Genomic DNA, 18,203 nt, shown 5'->3' with positions numbered 1-18,203 from the left:
GTCCGCTCTCAAAATTCTGCCATCTCTTTTCCCTCATCCACCACTGCTGGCGGCTCACCTCCAACTGCACAATGCTATGCGCTGTTCATATCCAGCTGCCCAACACTGCAATAGCAAATATTGCAACAATGCAAATCAGCCACAGACTGCAAACAGCACAGTCAGTGATTTTCATACAGAGCGCTACGTAGCGTTACAAACGTAGAAACCTAAACAGCCTACTTACAGTGCTCTCAACATCATACGTTGCAGCATAGTATTTTCACAAAGATTTGGAAAATATAAATTGAAACTTCATGTAAATACACGTGGTCTTTTTATCATTACATTAAATCTCAGATGTCATATAAATTAAATGATATGATCAATGATGCAAAAAAATAGATTAATAGTTAAGTTCAAGCGGAAGTGGAACCGTTGCGTCATACACGCCCGTCTTACGAAGCTCGAACGCCTATCACTTGACCACCATGAGCCCTAACATCCGGTACCTACGCACAGATACATAAGCCACGTAATAGACCCGCAAACCTTGGCTTGCGATTTTTTCGGAATTACCAGAATAGTGCACCTTGCTACTTACACATCATGTTGTTTTAATGGCCTATTAAAGGTGTAAAAAGTCTGAAGTAAATCTGTGATCCCAACGTCGCGGCCTCCCCTTCTTAGTTAGTTACATGTTTCATAGATCATTTGAACGACTTTTTTATCGAAATGATATGGAATGAGTAATTTACAAGATATATATTCACGTGCCCTCTACTAGCAAATTCCTAAATGGCACACCGGCCTAAATTTAACATTAATGATTATTTTTCATACTTACCCCTGCAACTACACTTAATACTGCCAAAGGAAGTGCTCCACCACCAACGGCTAAAACAGAATACAATACTAAGTTGCGGCCCTTCTACCAGACATGAACATCATTTACATTTGTATTACTATGCCTCTATGAATAACAGATGCTTCAGGGTTAATAATTTTAAAACTACATAAGCGTGGGTTGCTGAAGAAACAGTACCATGTAACAGGCAACTGCAAACAGCAGATTCACGTGACTCATAACAAAAGTTTTATTTCGTTAACACCTAAAAATTTTATTGGAATTACATTTATTAACACATGCAATACTTAAAAACTGTTTTCCAAATACAAATTGTCGTGTTGTCGTTCGTTTTCGACTTATTCGCCATCTAAGTACGAATGAAGAGTTTCGGGGAAGTGATTAAAACACAACGGAATGAAACGTTTCGAGGTAAAGGTCTAGATACTCTAATCAATGGCATTTCTGATATTGGAATATTGGAGTGCGCATGCACCGGAAATTTTGTAGTATTTCAACACGTTACCCTTTTCAGGTGTTGATACGTTCCATCCAGTGTCTTTGTCAAATATTGATACTATTCCATTCCTGTGTGATTTCAGTCACTTTACTGTAGTGTCCAGATTCGATAATCTGACATCATCGATTGTACAGAAATAAGGAGTTTCGCACTTAGATTATAAGCGACAGTCGACTGAAAACGAGAGAGACTAAATAAGTTAGTAAACTGATTATTATTTCTACAGTAACCGCCGTAATTGTTAATACATTCACCCCTTTGTCAGACAAGACGGTCAAAGCCTTCACGGAAAAATGTTTGCAGCAGCCTATGGAACCACAACCTTACCTAGGGACGCTTCACTTTGTCTGAAGCACATCGACGGCCACAACGTCTTTATTTAGGGCTTCAAAAATATGGAAATCGCGTGGGGAGAGATCGGAATCGTATGGGGGACGGGTAATAGCGTCGCAGCGAAACATTTGCAGCGTAGTCTAAACAAGCTTGGCAACTTGTGGGTGCCGGCCGCGGTGGCCGTGCGGTTCTGGCGCTGCAGTCCGGACCGCGGGACTGCTACGGTCGCAGGTTCGAATCCTGCCTCGGGCATGGGTGTGTGTGATGTCCTTAGGTTAGTTAGGTTTAAGTAGTTCTAAGTTCTAGGGGACTTATGACCTAAGATGTTGAGTCCCATAGTGCTCAGAGCCATTTGAACCAACTTGTGGGTCCGCCCGGGTACAATAATGATTCCATAGACAATTGCATACATTTTTCCCTGAAGACATTGATCGTCTTGTCTCACAGTGGGATAAATGTACTGATAGTTACGGCGATTACTTTTGAAATAACAAACAGTGTATTTACTTTTTTCAACAGTCCTGTTTTCATTTGACTGCCTCTTATATCTTTATGCGCAGCAAGACAGAAACATCTCCTCATTTTAATGTCATTTTTATTAAAATTTAGTCGTTCTAGTTGCGACACCTCCCCCGTAGGTTTTCTTCTACCTTTTTTCTTTTGTAGGCTACCAGTTTATAAATAATTGAATCGGAGGGGCTGTCCACAAGATACGATTTTCGATTAAGCGATTTTCGATTAAGTTAGAGACTTTCTTTACAATCGATCAGAACTGTCATATTATTAATGAAAAAATGAAAAGAAATTCTGGGCCAGGGGCAGTTTTCACAATGTCTAGTAAAGATAATTTCTTATTCTAGTACTATGGGTATGGACATCGCTATTCTTCACAAATTGTGATGGATTATTTATGACGATTTTCAGTAGCATTGTGAAGATGCAGAAAAATACCTAAGTTCTTGAAGAGGAACATACAATATCAGTGCGGGTGAACACCACATAGTATTCCTGCTGCCAGCTTTTGTGAAATCCGTATTTTATTTCTAAGTCCGTGGTATAAAAATACATAAATCAGCCATGCACGAAATACAATGGGAAAATCAAACAATAAATATCAACGTGAACAAAATACTGACAACTATTACATAAAAGTGTGTAATCGTTCAACAGCTTACTCAAATGACAAGATTTCCAAATTATTTGCACTGTACGTGAATGAAATGCCAACTGCCCAGCCACGCCGTGAATTCCCTAAGAAAAACTGAAATAGCCGGTATTTGATATAAGCATTACGACCAAAGTATGTTAACGTGCTGGTTAAAGATACGTATAACTTGATTATACGGGCACAAAGATTTCATCCACTGCAGTTTTATGTATTTTTATACCGCAGACTGAAGCTGATGGTTTTTATGCACCACTAATATGGAAGACAAAAACTTACGATCAATACATACTTACGTATTATTGAACTGAATTCCCGTTTACAATGGTCGCTTATCACCTTCTTTCTTATGTCAATCACGTATTGTTTGATGATCTCCCCCACCTGTTGAGAGATGATAATTTGTGACAGTTACATGAGAAAATTTTACGTCACATATGAAACATCAAAACAAGTATTCGTCACAAACTATACACAAGAGAGGGTTATGAAATCTTTCCACGTATTCTACTAAGCTAATCATACACTGTCAAAAGCTGTTCTGTAATGTACACTTTTCGTATTTCTTCAGCATTACAAAATTTCATGATTCAGAACTTTCACCTCTCTTTAGTCAGCTAAATATATTTTCTCCTTGATTCCTTGTGAGATGGTTCCATCACAACACTCAGTTGCATAATGTCTCAAGTGTCGTATAATCAAAGTAATACATTCACGTGAAAGAAGGGAGAGAAATGTCCATAAACGGACGTGAGAAATATCGAAGCATAATTACTTGTCACAATAAGTTTAAGATATACGACTTAGTAACAACGGAAACAATAAATTAAAAAAGTTGTGTACAGTGTCAAGCGTAGCTGACATTTACGGAAGCCGCGTCCGTAGCTTGGAAACTTCACATCTACACCGTCCACCTTTAAAACATAATGCAAATACAGCCTGAAACTACGTGATACAAGTAAATCCCAACTCTAGTTGCTAAAATCAGACGTAAATTAAACACAGTTCAGAGTAGCAACGGTTCGTTGCTCATTCATGATTCGAATTTGATTTACTGATTCTGCTATATAGTAATTTACATCTATGCGTCCTGTTAACTATACAACGTCCATCCAAAATGTTCCGAGACTGGTTTTATTCCTGGCACATAAGCGACGCCAGCGCAGTAACTACCGTGGCAGCTTGAACTAACAACTGTAAACTACAGACGTGCATCCAACTAGGTAGTTGTGAGCGGACTTGCAGCCGTTGAGTCACAAATCACAGTGGAACAACGAAGTGAAACTGTCTAAATCAAGTGTTCAAGACATTCTCCAGAAGGTTTCGAAGAAGAGAACAGTGTGTGCGAAGTTTGACCTGCACAACAGAAACAACGACGCATGGACGCCTGCAGCAACTTAAACGAAATGCGGCAACAGGTGGACAATTTTTTCCCAGAAAAGAAAAGAACATCACGGGTGACGAGAGTAAGTGTTATGAACATGAACCTATCATAAAAGGAAAGTGCAGTCATTCGCATGGCTGGTCAACGACTTGAAGAATTAACTGATATTGAAGCCAGTCTGACGCGTGAGTTGAATAACATGACAAAGGAGGATGTTTCTGACAGTTTCACATGGTTCTATGAATGTTCCGTGGGCTGTACTCAAGTGTAAGGAAACTATGCGAAACATCTGAAGCATTAAAACCACCATCTTAACTTTTCTCTATTCTTTTTAGTAATGCAATCACGAAACTTTTTGGACTGGCGGGGCGCATCTACATTCACCAAACCATCCTGTAGTGTGGAGCGTAGGCTCCATCAGATATCATAACAAATTCCTCCTTTTCCCGTCCCATATGCGAATGATGCGCAGGAAGTGCAACTAACAGTGCATCTCGGTATTAATTTTGAAATCCATCGAGGGAAGTGGGACAGCAGCCGGACAGAAGTACTTGAAAATTAAAACTAGCAGCTTAATTGGAACCCAACTTCGTTTACTCAAAACATCTTATCCGTTTCACCGCCAAATAGCGTCATCTTCAGGCCCCAAGCGTAACCTGCCATGATTGTGCGAATCACAGTGCCACGAACAATGGACCCTTGAAATGGAAGCAATTAAGATTACGCCAGCATGTGCAACCAACAACGACGTGTGTAGCGGAGTCTGTATTTTCGTAGCATAAGCCCAGTTGGCTGGGGCTGTTACGTCTTAATAACTGTTCCCATTTAAAAACTCCTTTGGTCCTTGTCATTACGATTCGCACGTTGATGGCAGGTTAATCTTGGGGCGTTGAATTTCAATACAGGCCGTGGCAAGGATACCATACTGACGAGCAATACTCTCGATCTAACGAGCATATTGTAGGACACCTCTTTCGTGAGTCAGTTACACTTACATACGATTCCTCCTCTGAACTTCAGTTCAGAACCAACTTATTGTACAAGTAGTTTCAAGTGGTCCTTCCACTGTATGTCTCTCCTACCTCTACGGGAAGATCTTCCATGTGCTGGTGAGCCCCAGCGCTCGGTCGCTGGACCGATCCTGTGTTAGCTCAACACCGCTGACGCGCTATAGGCTGATGATACAGGGAAATTCAGCCGCAGCATACATTCGAACACCCTCAGCATCGTCTGCAATTCTTCTCTGACAACCTGTAAAGCTGGGCCGTCAAGTGGCGACTTAAATTCAGTGCTACCAAGACGCAGTCCTTGGTAGTCACTCGTCGCAGCATCCCTGCGCCGCTGCCATCCATCAACATTGCAGGCGGCTCTGTTCACGGTGCGATACCAGACCGCCGTCTAACGCGATGCTAGCACACCCGAGACGTCAGGAACAAAGCCAACGTTCGATTCAGCAAGTCGTATTCACTGATGAATCCATCTACGAGCATATTTCCGCATCTTGGTATCGCATTGCATAAGGCGCTGTTCCACCGTTTACTAAAATACGCCGCCGTCAGGCGCCAGCTGTCGAAATCTACATTAAGACGCTGCAAAGAGTGCTGAACCGCCCACTGCGGTTACGTCTTCGCCTACCAAAAACCTTTCCGACAAATGGCTTAAGTCCCAGTGCAAGGGGTCGTATTAGAGCGGTTGCTGACATTTTCTACAAAAAATCACTGCAGTCGCAAAACAGAAAGCTTCAGACGCTTGCCTGAAAAATTAAGCATAGCACCCATACAACATGACCATTCATAATTTCGTAGATGACCGCTGCTGATACAACACAAACTGGATAACCGAGCTAGGTGGCGCAGTGGCTAGCACAGAGGACTGTTCGGTCCCGCGTCCCGCAATCGTGTTTCCACATCATTCAGACGGTTTTCATGTAACCGATGATAATTTTCAGACCTTCAACGGTAATTATCTACAAATTCAAATACCATGATAAATCCAACCAGCTTCTCACTACAAAAGAGCATTTCAAGGTCAACCACTCCATCATGCATAGACTGCTGTTATCAGTATTGGAGTTGGTCAGTCTACTACTACCATTACTTATTAAGGTCTTAGTTTCACTTTGTGCACAGCTCAGTGGCTAGATCCCACTCACACACCAGACTAAAGTGGTAAATGGCGCAACGATTTTCTCAAACTTCTTTCCATGGTTCGCCTAACTCGTCTAGCTAATTGCAAGTTAAAATTTTCTTTTTTGCCTAACTCTCGTCCAGTCGATTCGCGTTTCTTTGCTGATCTACGTAATCTTAACGTGAGCACCGGGAAATTTTCGAGTGGTGGAAAGACAGAATTTCACACACGATTCTGTCTCTACCTAGTTAAATACAAGAAACATTTGTTGATCTTCCGTCTGTGCTATAGCGATAGTGAACAGGATGCCCAGTCTCTACAGGTGTCACAGACACTTCAAAAAGTTTGATTCCGTTATCCAACTCATTGCATGTCGTAATACTTCCTCATTCTCTGCATGACTGGTAAATCTTACATGCTCCACGCTCTGTTACAAATTGTACACTGATGTGCAACATAATGACTTATGTAACTTTCGCATGATGTGCCGCTTAAAAGTAACATATCCCGATGAAAGTAGGACCTTACATAGAAATAACTGCTACAGTGTAGTACAGAAGGCAACTGAAGGATGCGCATTGAGACCAATAGAAATGACATTTTTATTCAAAGATAATAACTACGCTGAAGTCATCGCGATTCATGAGGGTCCTCTGGACATTACAACAGGCTGGACACGGTTCTTAATTGGGCATGTGGTCACTGGGGATGGCAGTGCTTCCTCTGCAAGGTGCTCCCATGCCTATCACAAGGTTAGTAAGGAATTTTCGTGACGGGGCGCTCCATTCCTCTACCAGCGCTCTCGACAACTGCTAGATGACCGTTAGGGCATGTGTACGTGCTGATATGCGTAGCCCAAACACATCACACACTTCGTCAGTGAGATTTGTACTGGGGGGAACGGGCAAGCCAGTGTTCCTGCCGAACAAGTGTTCCTCCACCTGCGTTGTTCGATGCGGTCGCGTGTTGTCATCCGTAAAAGTGAAGTTCGCGTCCAACGCGCTCCTAAATAGACGCCCATGGGAGAGGAGTACAGTGCCACAATAACACTGACCACTTAGTGTACCGTGTCCAAAGATTTGAAGTTCAGTATGCCCATGTGACATTACGCCTACCTGGACCAGAACACCTTGACTACCAAACCCAACATTCGTGGGTCCATTACGTGTTCCAGGCTTCACTATACGAATGCACGTAATGCACTTAGGAACACTGTCGATCATGACAGTTTTGGTGGTCCAGATGTTACATGCGGAGGCATAATGTTGCACAGGCTTACTGAACTATAAAATGCCTTCAAGGTACACTCACCAGTCATGGTCAGCGTTACTGTGACATCACACTGCTTCCATGTGCCTCTCTTCAGGGGTGCACTCGATCCTACCTTTATTTTCATGGATGCCAATGCGCGACTCCATCAAACTGTGCGGGTGGAGAAGCTGTTGGGAAGAAAGGATGTGGGTGAATGGGGTTGACAGCCCGTTCCCCACTCTTAAATCCCATTGAGCACGTGTGAGATGCATTGGGAGCACGTATTGCAGCACGTCTAAATGTATCAATGACCATCCAACAGTTGACAATCGCGCTGTGGGAGGAATGAGACGCCGTAGCATATGAACACATTATCAGGCTTGTGGTTAGCATGGCGTGACGTTTCAGAGCATGCATTGCCGATCTTCGTGATCACGCATCCTACTGTAAACATGTACTTCCTTTTGTAACTTCCAGCGGACGATCTGAAATGGCATTGACTTCAGCGTGAATATCACCTGTGAATAAAGTATTATTTCTGTTCATCCCACTGGTTATTTTTTACAGTTACTTTCTGTACTGTGCCGTAGCAGTTTTTTCACTATGTGGTCCAAGTTTCATCGAGCTGTGTTACTGACGATTGACACATCATGCGAAAGTTACTTTCGTCCGTAAGTTTTGCGCACCAGTGTAGCACCTGCGCGATTCAGCAACGTTTTCCCTCTCCTGTTCCTTCCAGCACAACTGTAAACTTCCCGGCTGCTATAGCAGATATACCTTGTTCTGTTAAGGTTCCGTGTTCCCTCTCTTGTTCTTTGTAGCGTGACTTCATTTTGTGCTATACCTTTCCGTAAAATGTAACGCTAACTTCTTTGCGTAATACACATTCCAATATGTTGTTCTCTGGAGTCTTGTGTTCTCCACATTTCACTTTCACGCACTAATGTCCGGTAGATTTGAACATTCAAAAGATGTTTCCTGAAATTCAGAGTATTTCTTGATACCAGTCAAGTTATGTTATTGAGAGAACTTCCCTTGCCTCCAGTTACTTTTAAATAAATGTAAATATCGTGTGACTATGGCCTCCCGTCGGGTAGACCGTTCGCCGGGTGCAAGTGTTTCGATTTGACGCCACTTCGGCAATTTGCGCGTCGATGGGGATGAAATGATGATGATTAGGACAACACAACACCCAGTCCCTGAGCGGAAAAAATCTCCGACCCAGTCGGGAATCGAACCTGGGCCCTGAGGATTGACCTTCTGTCGCGCTGACCACTCAGTTACCGGGGACGGACACCAGTTACTTATATATGATATCCATTATTTCTGAATGATTAATGAAAACCACCTCAGCTGCAGTATTGCACATTTATTGTGTTATGACTCGGTTCATTCGTTGAACACTTTCAGGTTGGCGAGTTCTGCAAAGGTGATAACACAAATGTTGTGGTTGTCATTTGTACTGTTAAAGACCAAGTCCAAAAACACTGATCATAAATATTCTGCCGACCATCTGGCGGAAGAATGGCGAACAGACACATGATGTTGCGTACAGTAAAAATTATTAGGCTCTTCTTAATGCTCATGCATAGTTGATGGGTGAATTATTTCACTCGTTTTGCTATTGTATTTTCCCTAATTGTGGTGTTTAAATTTTGGTGGGCTGGGAATAGTAGCACAGTCTTGTAAGCCAAGCTACTGGGAAGCCACTGTGAGAAACAACTGTGAAAACACGGATAGTTTCGGCTGTTTTGTGGGCTCCAACTCTCCTGCGTCTGTGATGGCTGCCTGGACATCCGAAATTTTCTTGAAAGGTGAATGGGATTCTCTGTATCTTAGGAAGAGATCTGATGTGCAATGCGACGACATGATAATTATGTGTCAAGGCGAATGAAGCGAAAGTAGCTGCGGTGTAATAAGCTAAGATGATGTCGCTGTATCTGATGAAAAGTATCTGGGCACCTATTAGTGTACATTAATATAGGTGTGTCCACTCTTTGCCTTTACGAGGGCTTGAACTATGCTGGGGACACCTGCAATGATGTGGAGAAATGGCAGCACACTGTGGGTGCTAAATCGACGTTGTATCTCATCTATATGTTCCATTGGGTATCTCATCTATGTGTTCCATTGGGTCCAGGACGGAACTCTGGACAGGCCAGTCCGTTTAATATCCACAAGGCCGTATCACTTTATGGCAATCATTGTCATGCTGATACAAACAATAACCATGCAGCACCTATCCTACATACTACACAATGCTGTAAAATATTTCCATATCCATCCGTATTTAGCGTTTTCTTCAGCACAGGAAGAGGACCACACACTAACCACGAAAAACACGCCCATTCCGTAACAACACCTCTTTTGTATTTCACTTTATCCCTACACATGACGGCATGTAGCGGCACCGAGGATTAAACGAACCCAAACCATTCCATCGGATTGCCACAGGGTATAGAGTGATTCATCACTCCAGATCACTCGTTTCTAGTCAGCCGCTATCCGATGGCATCGCTCTTTTCACCACCTCAGACGTTGTTTAGCATTCACTACAGAAATTTGTGGTTGCTGAGGAACTGCTCGACCATTCTACCTGATATTTTTAACTCCCTGCGCCCTGTTGCTGTGGTGGCTGTACTGCTGGTAGTATTTTGGAACTCACGAGGGACTCCTTCCGCTGATTTCATTCGAGTTTTTGACAGCAATCCACCGCATTTCTCGACGTTTCTTGTCCGTCAGTACATGAGGTCTACCTGGTTTAGCTGCTTTGCTTGTTTCTTCGCGTTTCTACTTCACTCACAGTCACATCACCAACAGTCGACTTTGGCAATTTTAGAAGGGCTTAATTGTCCTGACTTATTTGTTAGGGGTCTTCCTATGACTAGAATATGTTTGACGTCCCCCTGAGATCATCTCATCGACCCATTCTGCTGTTGCTGCTCCTCTCCTGACAACACAATACTCCCCCCTCCCCACATTCCCTTTCTTCTACACTGACGGCTCACATCTGGTTCTCTACTCGGCATTACCTGTGGATGTCTGAATACTTTTGCTCAGAATATGTCTATGGTGCAGACTGAGGACGATGAGATTATGATGAATAATGGCGATGAAGATGTTCTCCTTTTTGCTACCGGAGATAATTCTTATCGTAGCTTCGGTTATCTTTGACATGTTTTAGAATCAGTTAGATACATTTTTTCCACTTGAGACGCCCTGCTAAACTAGCAGGACAGGACAGATAGTTGGAATTGTGGAAAGGGGGCAAAATGAGCGACTGTCAGTTACACTCGAACACAGGTAACTTTATCTATTTGACCAAACATTACAGTACAAATTCTTGAACTTAGTTGCCGGCTGAACACGCCGCACTATCCTATACCTTAAGGGCACAACCACTTTAGTTAAAAAAACGGCTAAAAGCCAATAACGTGAAATTCAGACGCCAAAAAGAATATTTAGAAGGCAGAAGGCCTCACGTTAAGTAAGTTCTATAACTTGGCTGAAGGTCCAAACATCTAACACTTGAAAAGCAACACTCTTAATTTAAAGACGGCTGAAGGCCGATAATTTAAGACTCAAGGTAAAATTAAATAAAAAAACACAAGGCAGAAGACCTTATGTTCAATTAGGCTGAAGGCCTCAGACAGTCTGATGCTCGAAAGACAAAGATCCTTAGTTTAAAAACGGCTGAAGGCCCCATGACTTAAAACTCAAGGTTAAATAAATTTAAACAACAAAGGCTTATCTTAAATTAGGCTGAAGCCCCCAAACAATCCAACACTTGACAAGCAAGGAACTTTAATTTTAAAACAGCTGAAGTTCCATGACTTAAAACACCGATAAAAACAATTCAACTTTAATTGAAAACCATCAGCTATGAGCCATACGAACACACACAACAGAAAATAAGAAAAGGGAGTGCAGCTAACGGCTCTCAGAAGTTTCGGGGGTCGGCCAGCACTTGAAATAGTAACGTTCACTTACATTAGACAGGTCGTCGAAAAGCTAACAATAACGATGACCAGGAGACAGGAATGCTCAATGACTAATGTAAAGCATCATCACAAAACATCTGGCAGCTACATCTACAGCATTGTAGATGGTATGTCATATTGTAGCTCATTTGACGCTTTCTTCCCGTTCTGTTCTCAAACTCAGCGTGGGAGGATTGACTGTTCAAATACCTTCGTGAGAACTATAATACGTCTTACCCTGTCTTCGTAGAGCTCTGGGGACTGTAGTATATCCCTTGACTATTTACTTAATTTCGGATCTTGAAAATTCGTAAGCAAGCTTTTGAAGTACGTTTTCCGTCTGTATTCAAGTATCTGCCTATTACATACTCCTAATTGGTGTGGGTCACACAAACCAATTAATGCTCTGAGATGGAAAGCACAACTGTTTTCTTGGCAATCTCCTTTGTAGACTGCTTACATTTCCACAGCATCTGACCAATAATTGAGCATCTATTTTCGGAGGATAGATAACTGCATCTGCTACAAAAATTCTGAGAAGACACGTGTCAATGATTCTCTGTTCAAGATAAAATGTTGCGCCCACCCTAACAAAAAATCCTCATTCCACTTACAAATTTCATTTTATATCCCTTATGATCGAATTTTAGTTAATAAACTTTGATGTAGTACATTAAAATGATTTTTGGAAACCAAGAAATACTACATTTCCCAGATTAATTTCATCCATGACTTTATCTCATTACCATTTGAGCTCAGAGGATTCTCCAACAGGTGGATGTCAGTGATATTGGAAGTAGTTTTATGGGTTACTTCTTCTATTCTTCTCGTACACGAGTATCAGATATTCTTTCTTGCAATAACTTATCATAGATTTTCGGTCGACGGGTGTACAGCATAACATGATAAAAAAAGGGGGGGGGGGGCAAATCGGTTCAAAATTCTATGTATACCTTCACAGGTTGTCAGTGGGCCAGAGCTGTTGCATGTTGCTTTGTAAACGAACATTCGGAAACTGAGTTCAGCACATCTAATTTTACTTCGTGAATGTCAGTTTCGGTTTCTGCGTCATCACTGAATGTTTGGTGCTGCTAATAACCATATAAGTTCACCAGAATTTCTTTGGGTTTTGTGAGACTTTGCTACGAGTATAAGTGGAGGCTTCACGGATTGCTCTCTTGATAACCAAACGATTTTCATTCAGCAGCTGCAGTCCTACGCTTTGTTTTTAGACGTGTTATGTAGTAGTCGGTGTTTCTTTTGAAACTTTATCTACCTCTACATCTACATCTACATGAGTACTCTGTCATTCACATTAAAGTACTAGGCAGAGGTTCAGCGAACGAATTTCATGCTATTTGTCTACAGTTCCACTCTCTAACAGCTAGCGGGAAAAACGAACACTTAAATCTCTTCGAGTGAGCTCTGACTTCCCTTATTTTATTTCGATCATCATTTATTCCTCTTTAGGTGGGTGTCAACAAAATATTTTCGCATTCGGGGGAGAAAGTTGGAGATTGAAATTTATTGAAAATGTCACGCTGCAACGAAGCACTCCGTTTACCACCCGAACTCATCTATCATATCCGCAACATCTTCTCCCCCATTGCGCAATAGTACCAAACGAGCTGCCTATCTTAGAACTTTTTTGATGTCCTCCGTCAGTCCTGTTTGGTACGGTTCCATACCGCGCAGCAGTATTCTAAAAGTGAACGGACAAGATCAATGTAGGCAGTCTCTTTAATGGGTTTGTTACATCCAAGTGTTCCGCCAACGAAATGCATTATTTGGTTCGCCTTACCCACTACACTATCTGTATGATTGTCCCAGTTTAAGTTTATCGTAATTCTTATCCGTTGGCATTTAGTTGAATTGACAGCCTTTAGATTTGTGCTACTTATCATTTAACCGAAAGTTAACACATTTCTTTTAGTGTCCATGTGGATGACACACTTTTCATTACTTAGCGTCAACAGTCACTTTTATCACCATACAGGTACCCTGTCTGTCAATTTACAACTGATTTTGATATTCTGATGACTTTACTGGGCGGTAAATGACAGAACAATCTGCAAACAATTTAAAAGGGCTGCTCTGACTGTCTCCTAAAAGGTTTATGTAGATTAAGAGCAGCAGAGAGCGTGTAGAACTTTCTTGAGGAACACCAGAAACCGCTTATGCTTTGCTCGATGACTTTTCGTCAGTTACTAGGAACTGTAACTTTTCTGCCAGGGAATCACGAACCCAGTCGTACAACCGAGACGATACTCGATAGGCACAGAATTTGATTATAAACCGCATGTGAGGAACGGTATCAATAATAGCTTTCCGGAAATCTAGAAATAGACAATCAATTCGAGATCCCCTGTTGATATATTTCATTACTTTACGAAAAGTATTTTCTGAATTCGTGCTGTGTGTCAATGGATTGTTTTGTTCGAGGTAATTCATAATGGGTGAACACTGACGCTTTAGAATGACTGTACAACATCGGAGGTCCCTCACAAAATCAAGTGTTGTGCTAGGTGCATACCTGTCCAGTGTTTTGTCAAATATTCTGCTTGGTGAAATTTTCTTCTAGCTGCGAATAAGAGTTCCTCCTGAGCTAAGACGTACATAGTTTATTGAACATGTAACTTTGTCTGTTTATTTTAGCCGCCTTTATACTTTAGAAGTCGTTATTGCTACAACTACGTCGTAGTCATTGATACAGTTTGGAAGTAGACAGGGGAACGAAGCCAATGTGCATGCCGGGGTGAGTCATCCCGGATGGTGAAAGGGTGCTTCCGGATTCCATGAAGAGGACTGGGTGCAACCAACTGCAGGTGGTGGCCCATGTCGGTACCAATGATGTGTCTCGCTTTGGATCGGAAGAAAGTCTCTCTGTTTTCGGGCGGCTAGCGGAAATGGTAAAAAAAAGAAACTACCAATCTTGTTTGCGAGATTAAGGCGAAGTGCACCGTCTGCAGCAACGTCGACAGAACCAACTGTGGTCCTTTGGTGCACACCCGAATGGAGGGCCTGAATGAGAGGCTCAGTCGATTCTGTGACCGCGTAGGCTGCAGATTTCTTGACTTGCGCCATCGGGTGGTGAGTTTCCGGGTTCGGCTTAATAGGTCAGGAATGCACTACGCCGGCCGGTGTGGCCGTGCGGTTAAAGGCGCTTCAGTCTGGAACCGCGTGACCGCTACGGTCGCAGGTTCGAATCCTGCCGCGGGCATGGATGTGTGTGATGTCCTTAGGTTAGTTAGGTTTAATTAGTTCTAAGTTCTAGGCGACTGATGACCTCAGCAGTTAAGTCGCATAGTGCTCAGAGCCATTTGAATGCACTACACACAGGAAGCGGCTACACGGGTAGCGGGGGCTGTGTGGAAGGGACTGGGCGGTTTTTTAGGTTAGAGGGTATCAGGAAACCACAGAAACGGCATCCGTCTAAAAGGGGGCAGGTAAAACACAGTAGGGTAGCTGTAGAAACGATCGATTTGTAGTTGCAAATTGTCGTAGCTGTGTTGGGAAAGAACCAGAGCTCCAAGCCCTAATAGAAAGCACTGAAGTTCAAATAGTTATAGGTACAGAAAGAAGGCTAAAGCCGGAAATAAGTTCAGCCGAAATTTTTTCAAACGCCGTAACAGTGTCCAGAAATGATAGATTAAATGCAGATGCTGGTGGAGTATTTATTGCTGTCACAAGTAGTTTAACTTCTAGTGAAACTGAAGTAGATAGTTCCTACGAAACAGTATGGTTAGAGATTATACTTGACAATCGGACTAAATTATTAATTGGGTAGTTTTACCGAACCCCCCTTCCTCCCCCCCCCCCCCCCCCCCCCCCCCCCCGCCACCTATGAAGATACAGTAACTGAACAGTTCAAAGAAAACTTGAGTCTCATTTCAAATATGTACCCCACTCATACAATTATAGTCGGTGGTGACTTCAATCTACCCTCGTTATGCTGGAAAAATTATACGTTTAAAGTTGGAGGCATGCATGAACTGTCATCCGAAATTGTAGTGATTGCTTTCTCAGAAAATATTGAACAATTAGTTCATGGCTCCACTCGAAGCGTATATGGTTGCGAAAGTATACTTGATGTCTTAGCAACAAGTAATCCTGGACAAATATGGAGTATCATGACGAATACAAGGATTAGCGACCACAAGGCAGTTGCTGCTAGGCTGAATACTGTCACACCCACAGCCATCAAAAAGAAACGCAAAGTACATGTATTTAATAAAGTTGATAAAAATTTTCTTCCCCCCCCCCCCCCCCCAATGAACCATGGACCTTGCCGTTGGTGGGGGGGCTCGCGTGCCTCAGCAATACAGATAGCCGTATCGTAGGTGCAACCACAACGGAGGGGTATCTATTGAGAGGCCAGACAAACGTGTGGTTCCTGAAGAGTGGCAACAGCCTTTTCAATAGTTGTAGGGGCAACAGTCTGGAAGATTGACTGATCTGGCCTTGTAACACTAACCAAAACAGCCTTGCTGTGCTGGTACTGCGAACGGTTGAAAGCAAGGGAAAATTACAGCCGTAATTTTTCCCGAGGGCATGCAGCTTGACTGTATGGTTAATGATGATGGCGTCCTCTTGGGTAAAATATTCCGGAGGTAAAATAGTCCCCCATTCGGATCTCCGGGCGGGGAATACTCAAGAGGACGTCGTTATCAGAAGAAAGAAAACTGGCGTTCTACGAATCGGAGCGTGGAATGTCAGATCCCTTAATCGGGCTGGTAGGTTAGAAAATTTAAAAAGGGAAATGGATAGGTTAAAGTTAGATATAGTGGGAATTAGAGAAGTTCGGTGGCAGGAGGAACAAGACTTTTGGTCAGGCGAATACAGGGTTATAAATGCAAAGTCAAATAGGGGTAATGCAGGAGTAGGTTTAATAATGAATAAAAAAATAGGAATGCGGGTAAGCTACTACAAACAGCATAGTGAACGCATTATTGTGGCCAAGATAAATTCGAAGCCTACGCCTACTACAGTAGTACAAGTTTATATGCCAACTAGCTCTGCAGATGACAAAGAAATTGAAGAAATGTATGACGAAATAAAAGAAATTATTCAGATAGTGAAGGGAGACAAAAATTTAATACTCATGGGTGACTGGAATTCGGTAGTAGGAAAAGGGAGAGAAGGAAACGTAGTAGGTCAATATGGATTGGGGGTACGAAATGAAAGAGGAAGCCGCCTGGTAGAATTTTGCACAGAGCACAACTTAATCATAGCTAACACTTGGTTCTAGAATCATAAAAGAAGGTTGTATACATGGAAGAAGCCTGGAGATACTGACAGATGTCAGATAGATTGTATAATGGTAGGACAGAGATTTAGGAACCAGGTTTAAAATTGTAAGACATTTCCAGGGGCAGATGTGGACTCTGACCACAATCTATTGGTTATGAACTGTAGATTAAAACTGAAGAAACTGCAAAACGGTGGGAATTTAGGGAGATGGGATCTGGAGAAACTGACTAAACCAGAGGTTGTACAGAGTTTCAGGGAGAGTGTAAGAGAACAAATGGCAGGAATGGGGGAAAGAAATACAGTAGAAGAAGAATGGGTAGCTTTGAGGGATGAAGTAGTGAAGGCAGCAGACGATCAAGGAGGTAAAAAGTCGAGGGCTAGTAGAAATCCTTGGGCAATAGAAGAAATATTGAATTTAATTGATGAAAGGAGAAAATATAAAAATGCAGTAAATGAAGCGGGCAAAAAGCAATACAAACGTCTCAAAAATGAGATCGACAGGAAGTGCAAAATGGCTAAGCAGGGATGGCTAGAGAATAAATGTAGGGATGTAGAGGCTTATCTCACTAGGGGTAAGGTAGATACTGCACACAGGAAAATTAAAGAGACCTTTGGAGAAAAGAGAACCACTTGTATGAATATTAAGAGCTGAGGGTCTATACAAGGGCGATATACTTGAGGACATTATTATGGAAATGGAAGAGGATGTAGATGAAGATGAAATGGGAGATATGATACTGCGTGAAGTGTTTGACAGAGCACTGAAAGACTTGAGTCGAAACAAGGCCCCGGGAGTAGACAACATTCCATTAGATCTACTGACGGCCTTGGGAGAGCCAGTCCTGACAAAACTCTACCATCCTGTGAACAAGATGTATGAGACAGGCGAAATACCCTCAGACTTCAAGAAGAATATAATAATTCCAATCCGAAAGATAGCAGGTGTTGACAGATGTGAAAATTACCGAACTATCAGTTTAATAAGCCGCGGCTGCGAAATACTAACGCGAATTCCTTACAGACGAATGGAAAAACTAGTAGAAGCAGACCTAGGGGAAGATCAGTTTAGATTCCGTAGAAATTTTGGAACACGTGAGGCAATACTGATCCTACCACTTATCTTAGAAGCTAGATTAAGGAAAGGCAACCCTACGTCCCTAGCATTTGTAGACTTAGAGAAAGGTTTTGACAATGTTGACTGGAATACTCTCTTTCAAATTCTGAAGGTGGCAGGAGTAAAATACAGGGAGCGAAAGGCTATTAACAATTTGTATAGAAACCAAATGGCAGTTATAAGAGTTGAGGGGCGTGAAAGGGAAGCAGTGGTTGGGAAGGGAGTGAGACAGGGTTGTAGCCTCTCCCCGATG

The sequence above is a fragment of the Schistocerca serialis genome, chromosome 9 (assembly GCF_023864345.2).
Source record: "Schistocerca serialis cubense isolate TAMUIC-IGC-003099 chromosome 9, iqSchSeri2.2, whole genome shotgun sequence".
Lineage (NCBI taxonomy): Eukaryota > Metazoa > Arthropoda > Insecta > Orthoptera > Acrididae > Schistocerca > Schistocerca serialis.
This window is presented reverse-complemented; position numbering follows the sequence as displayed.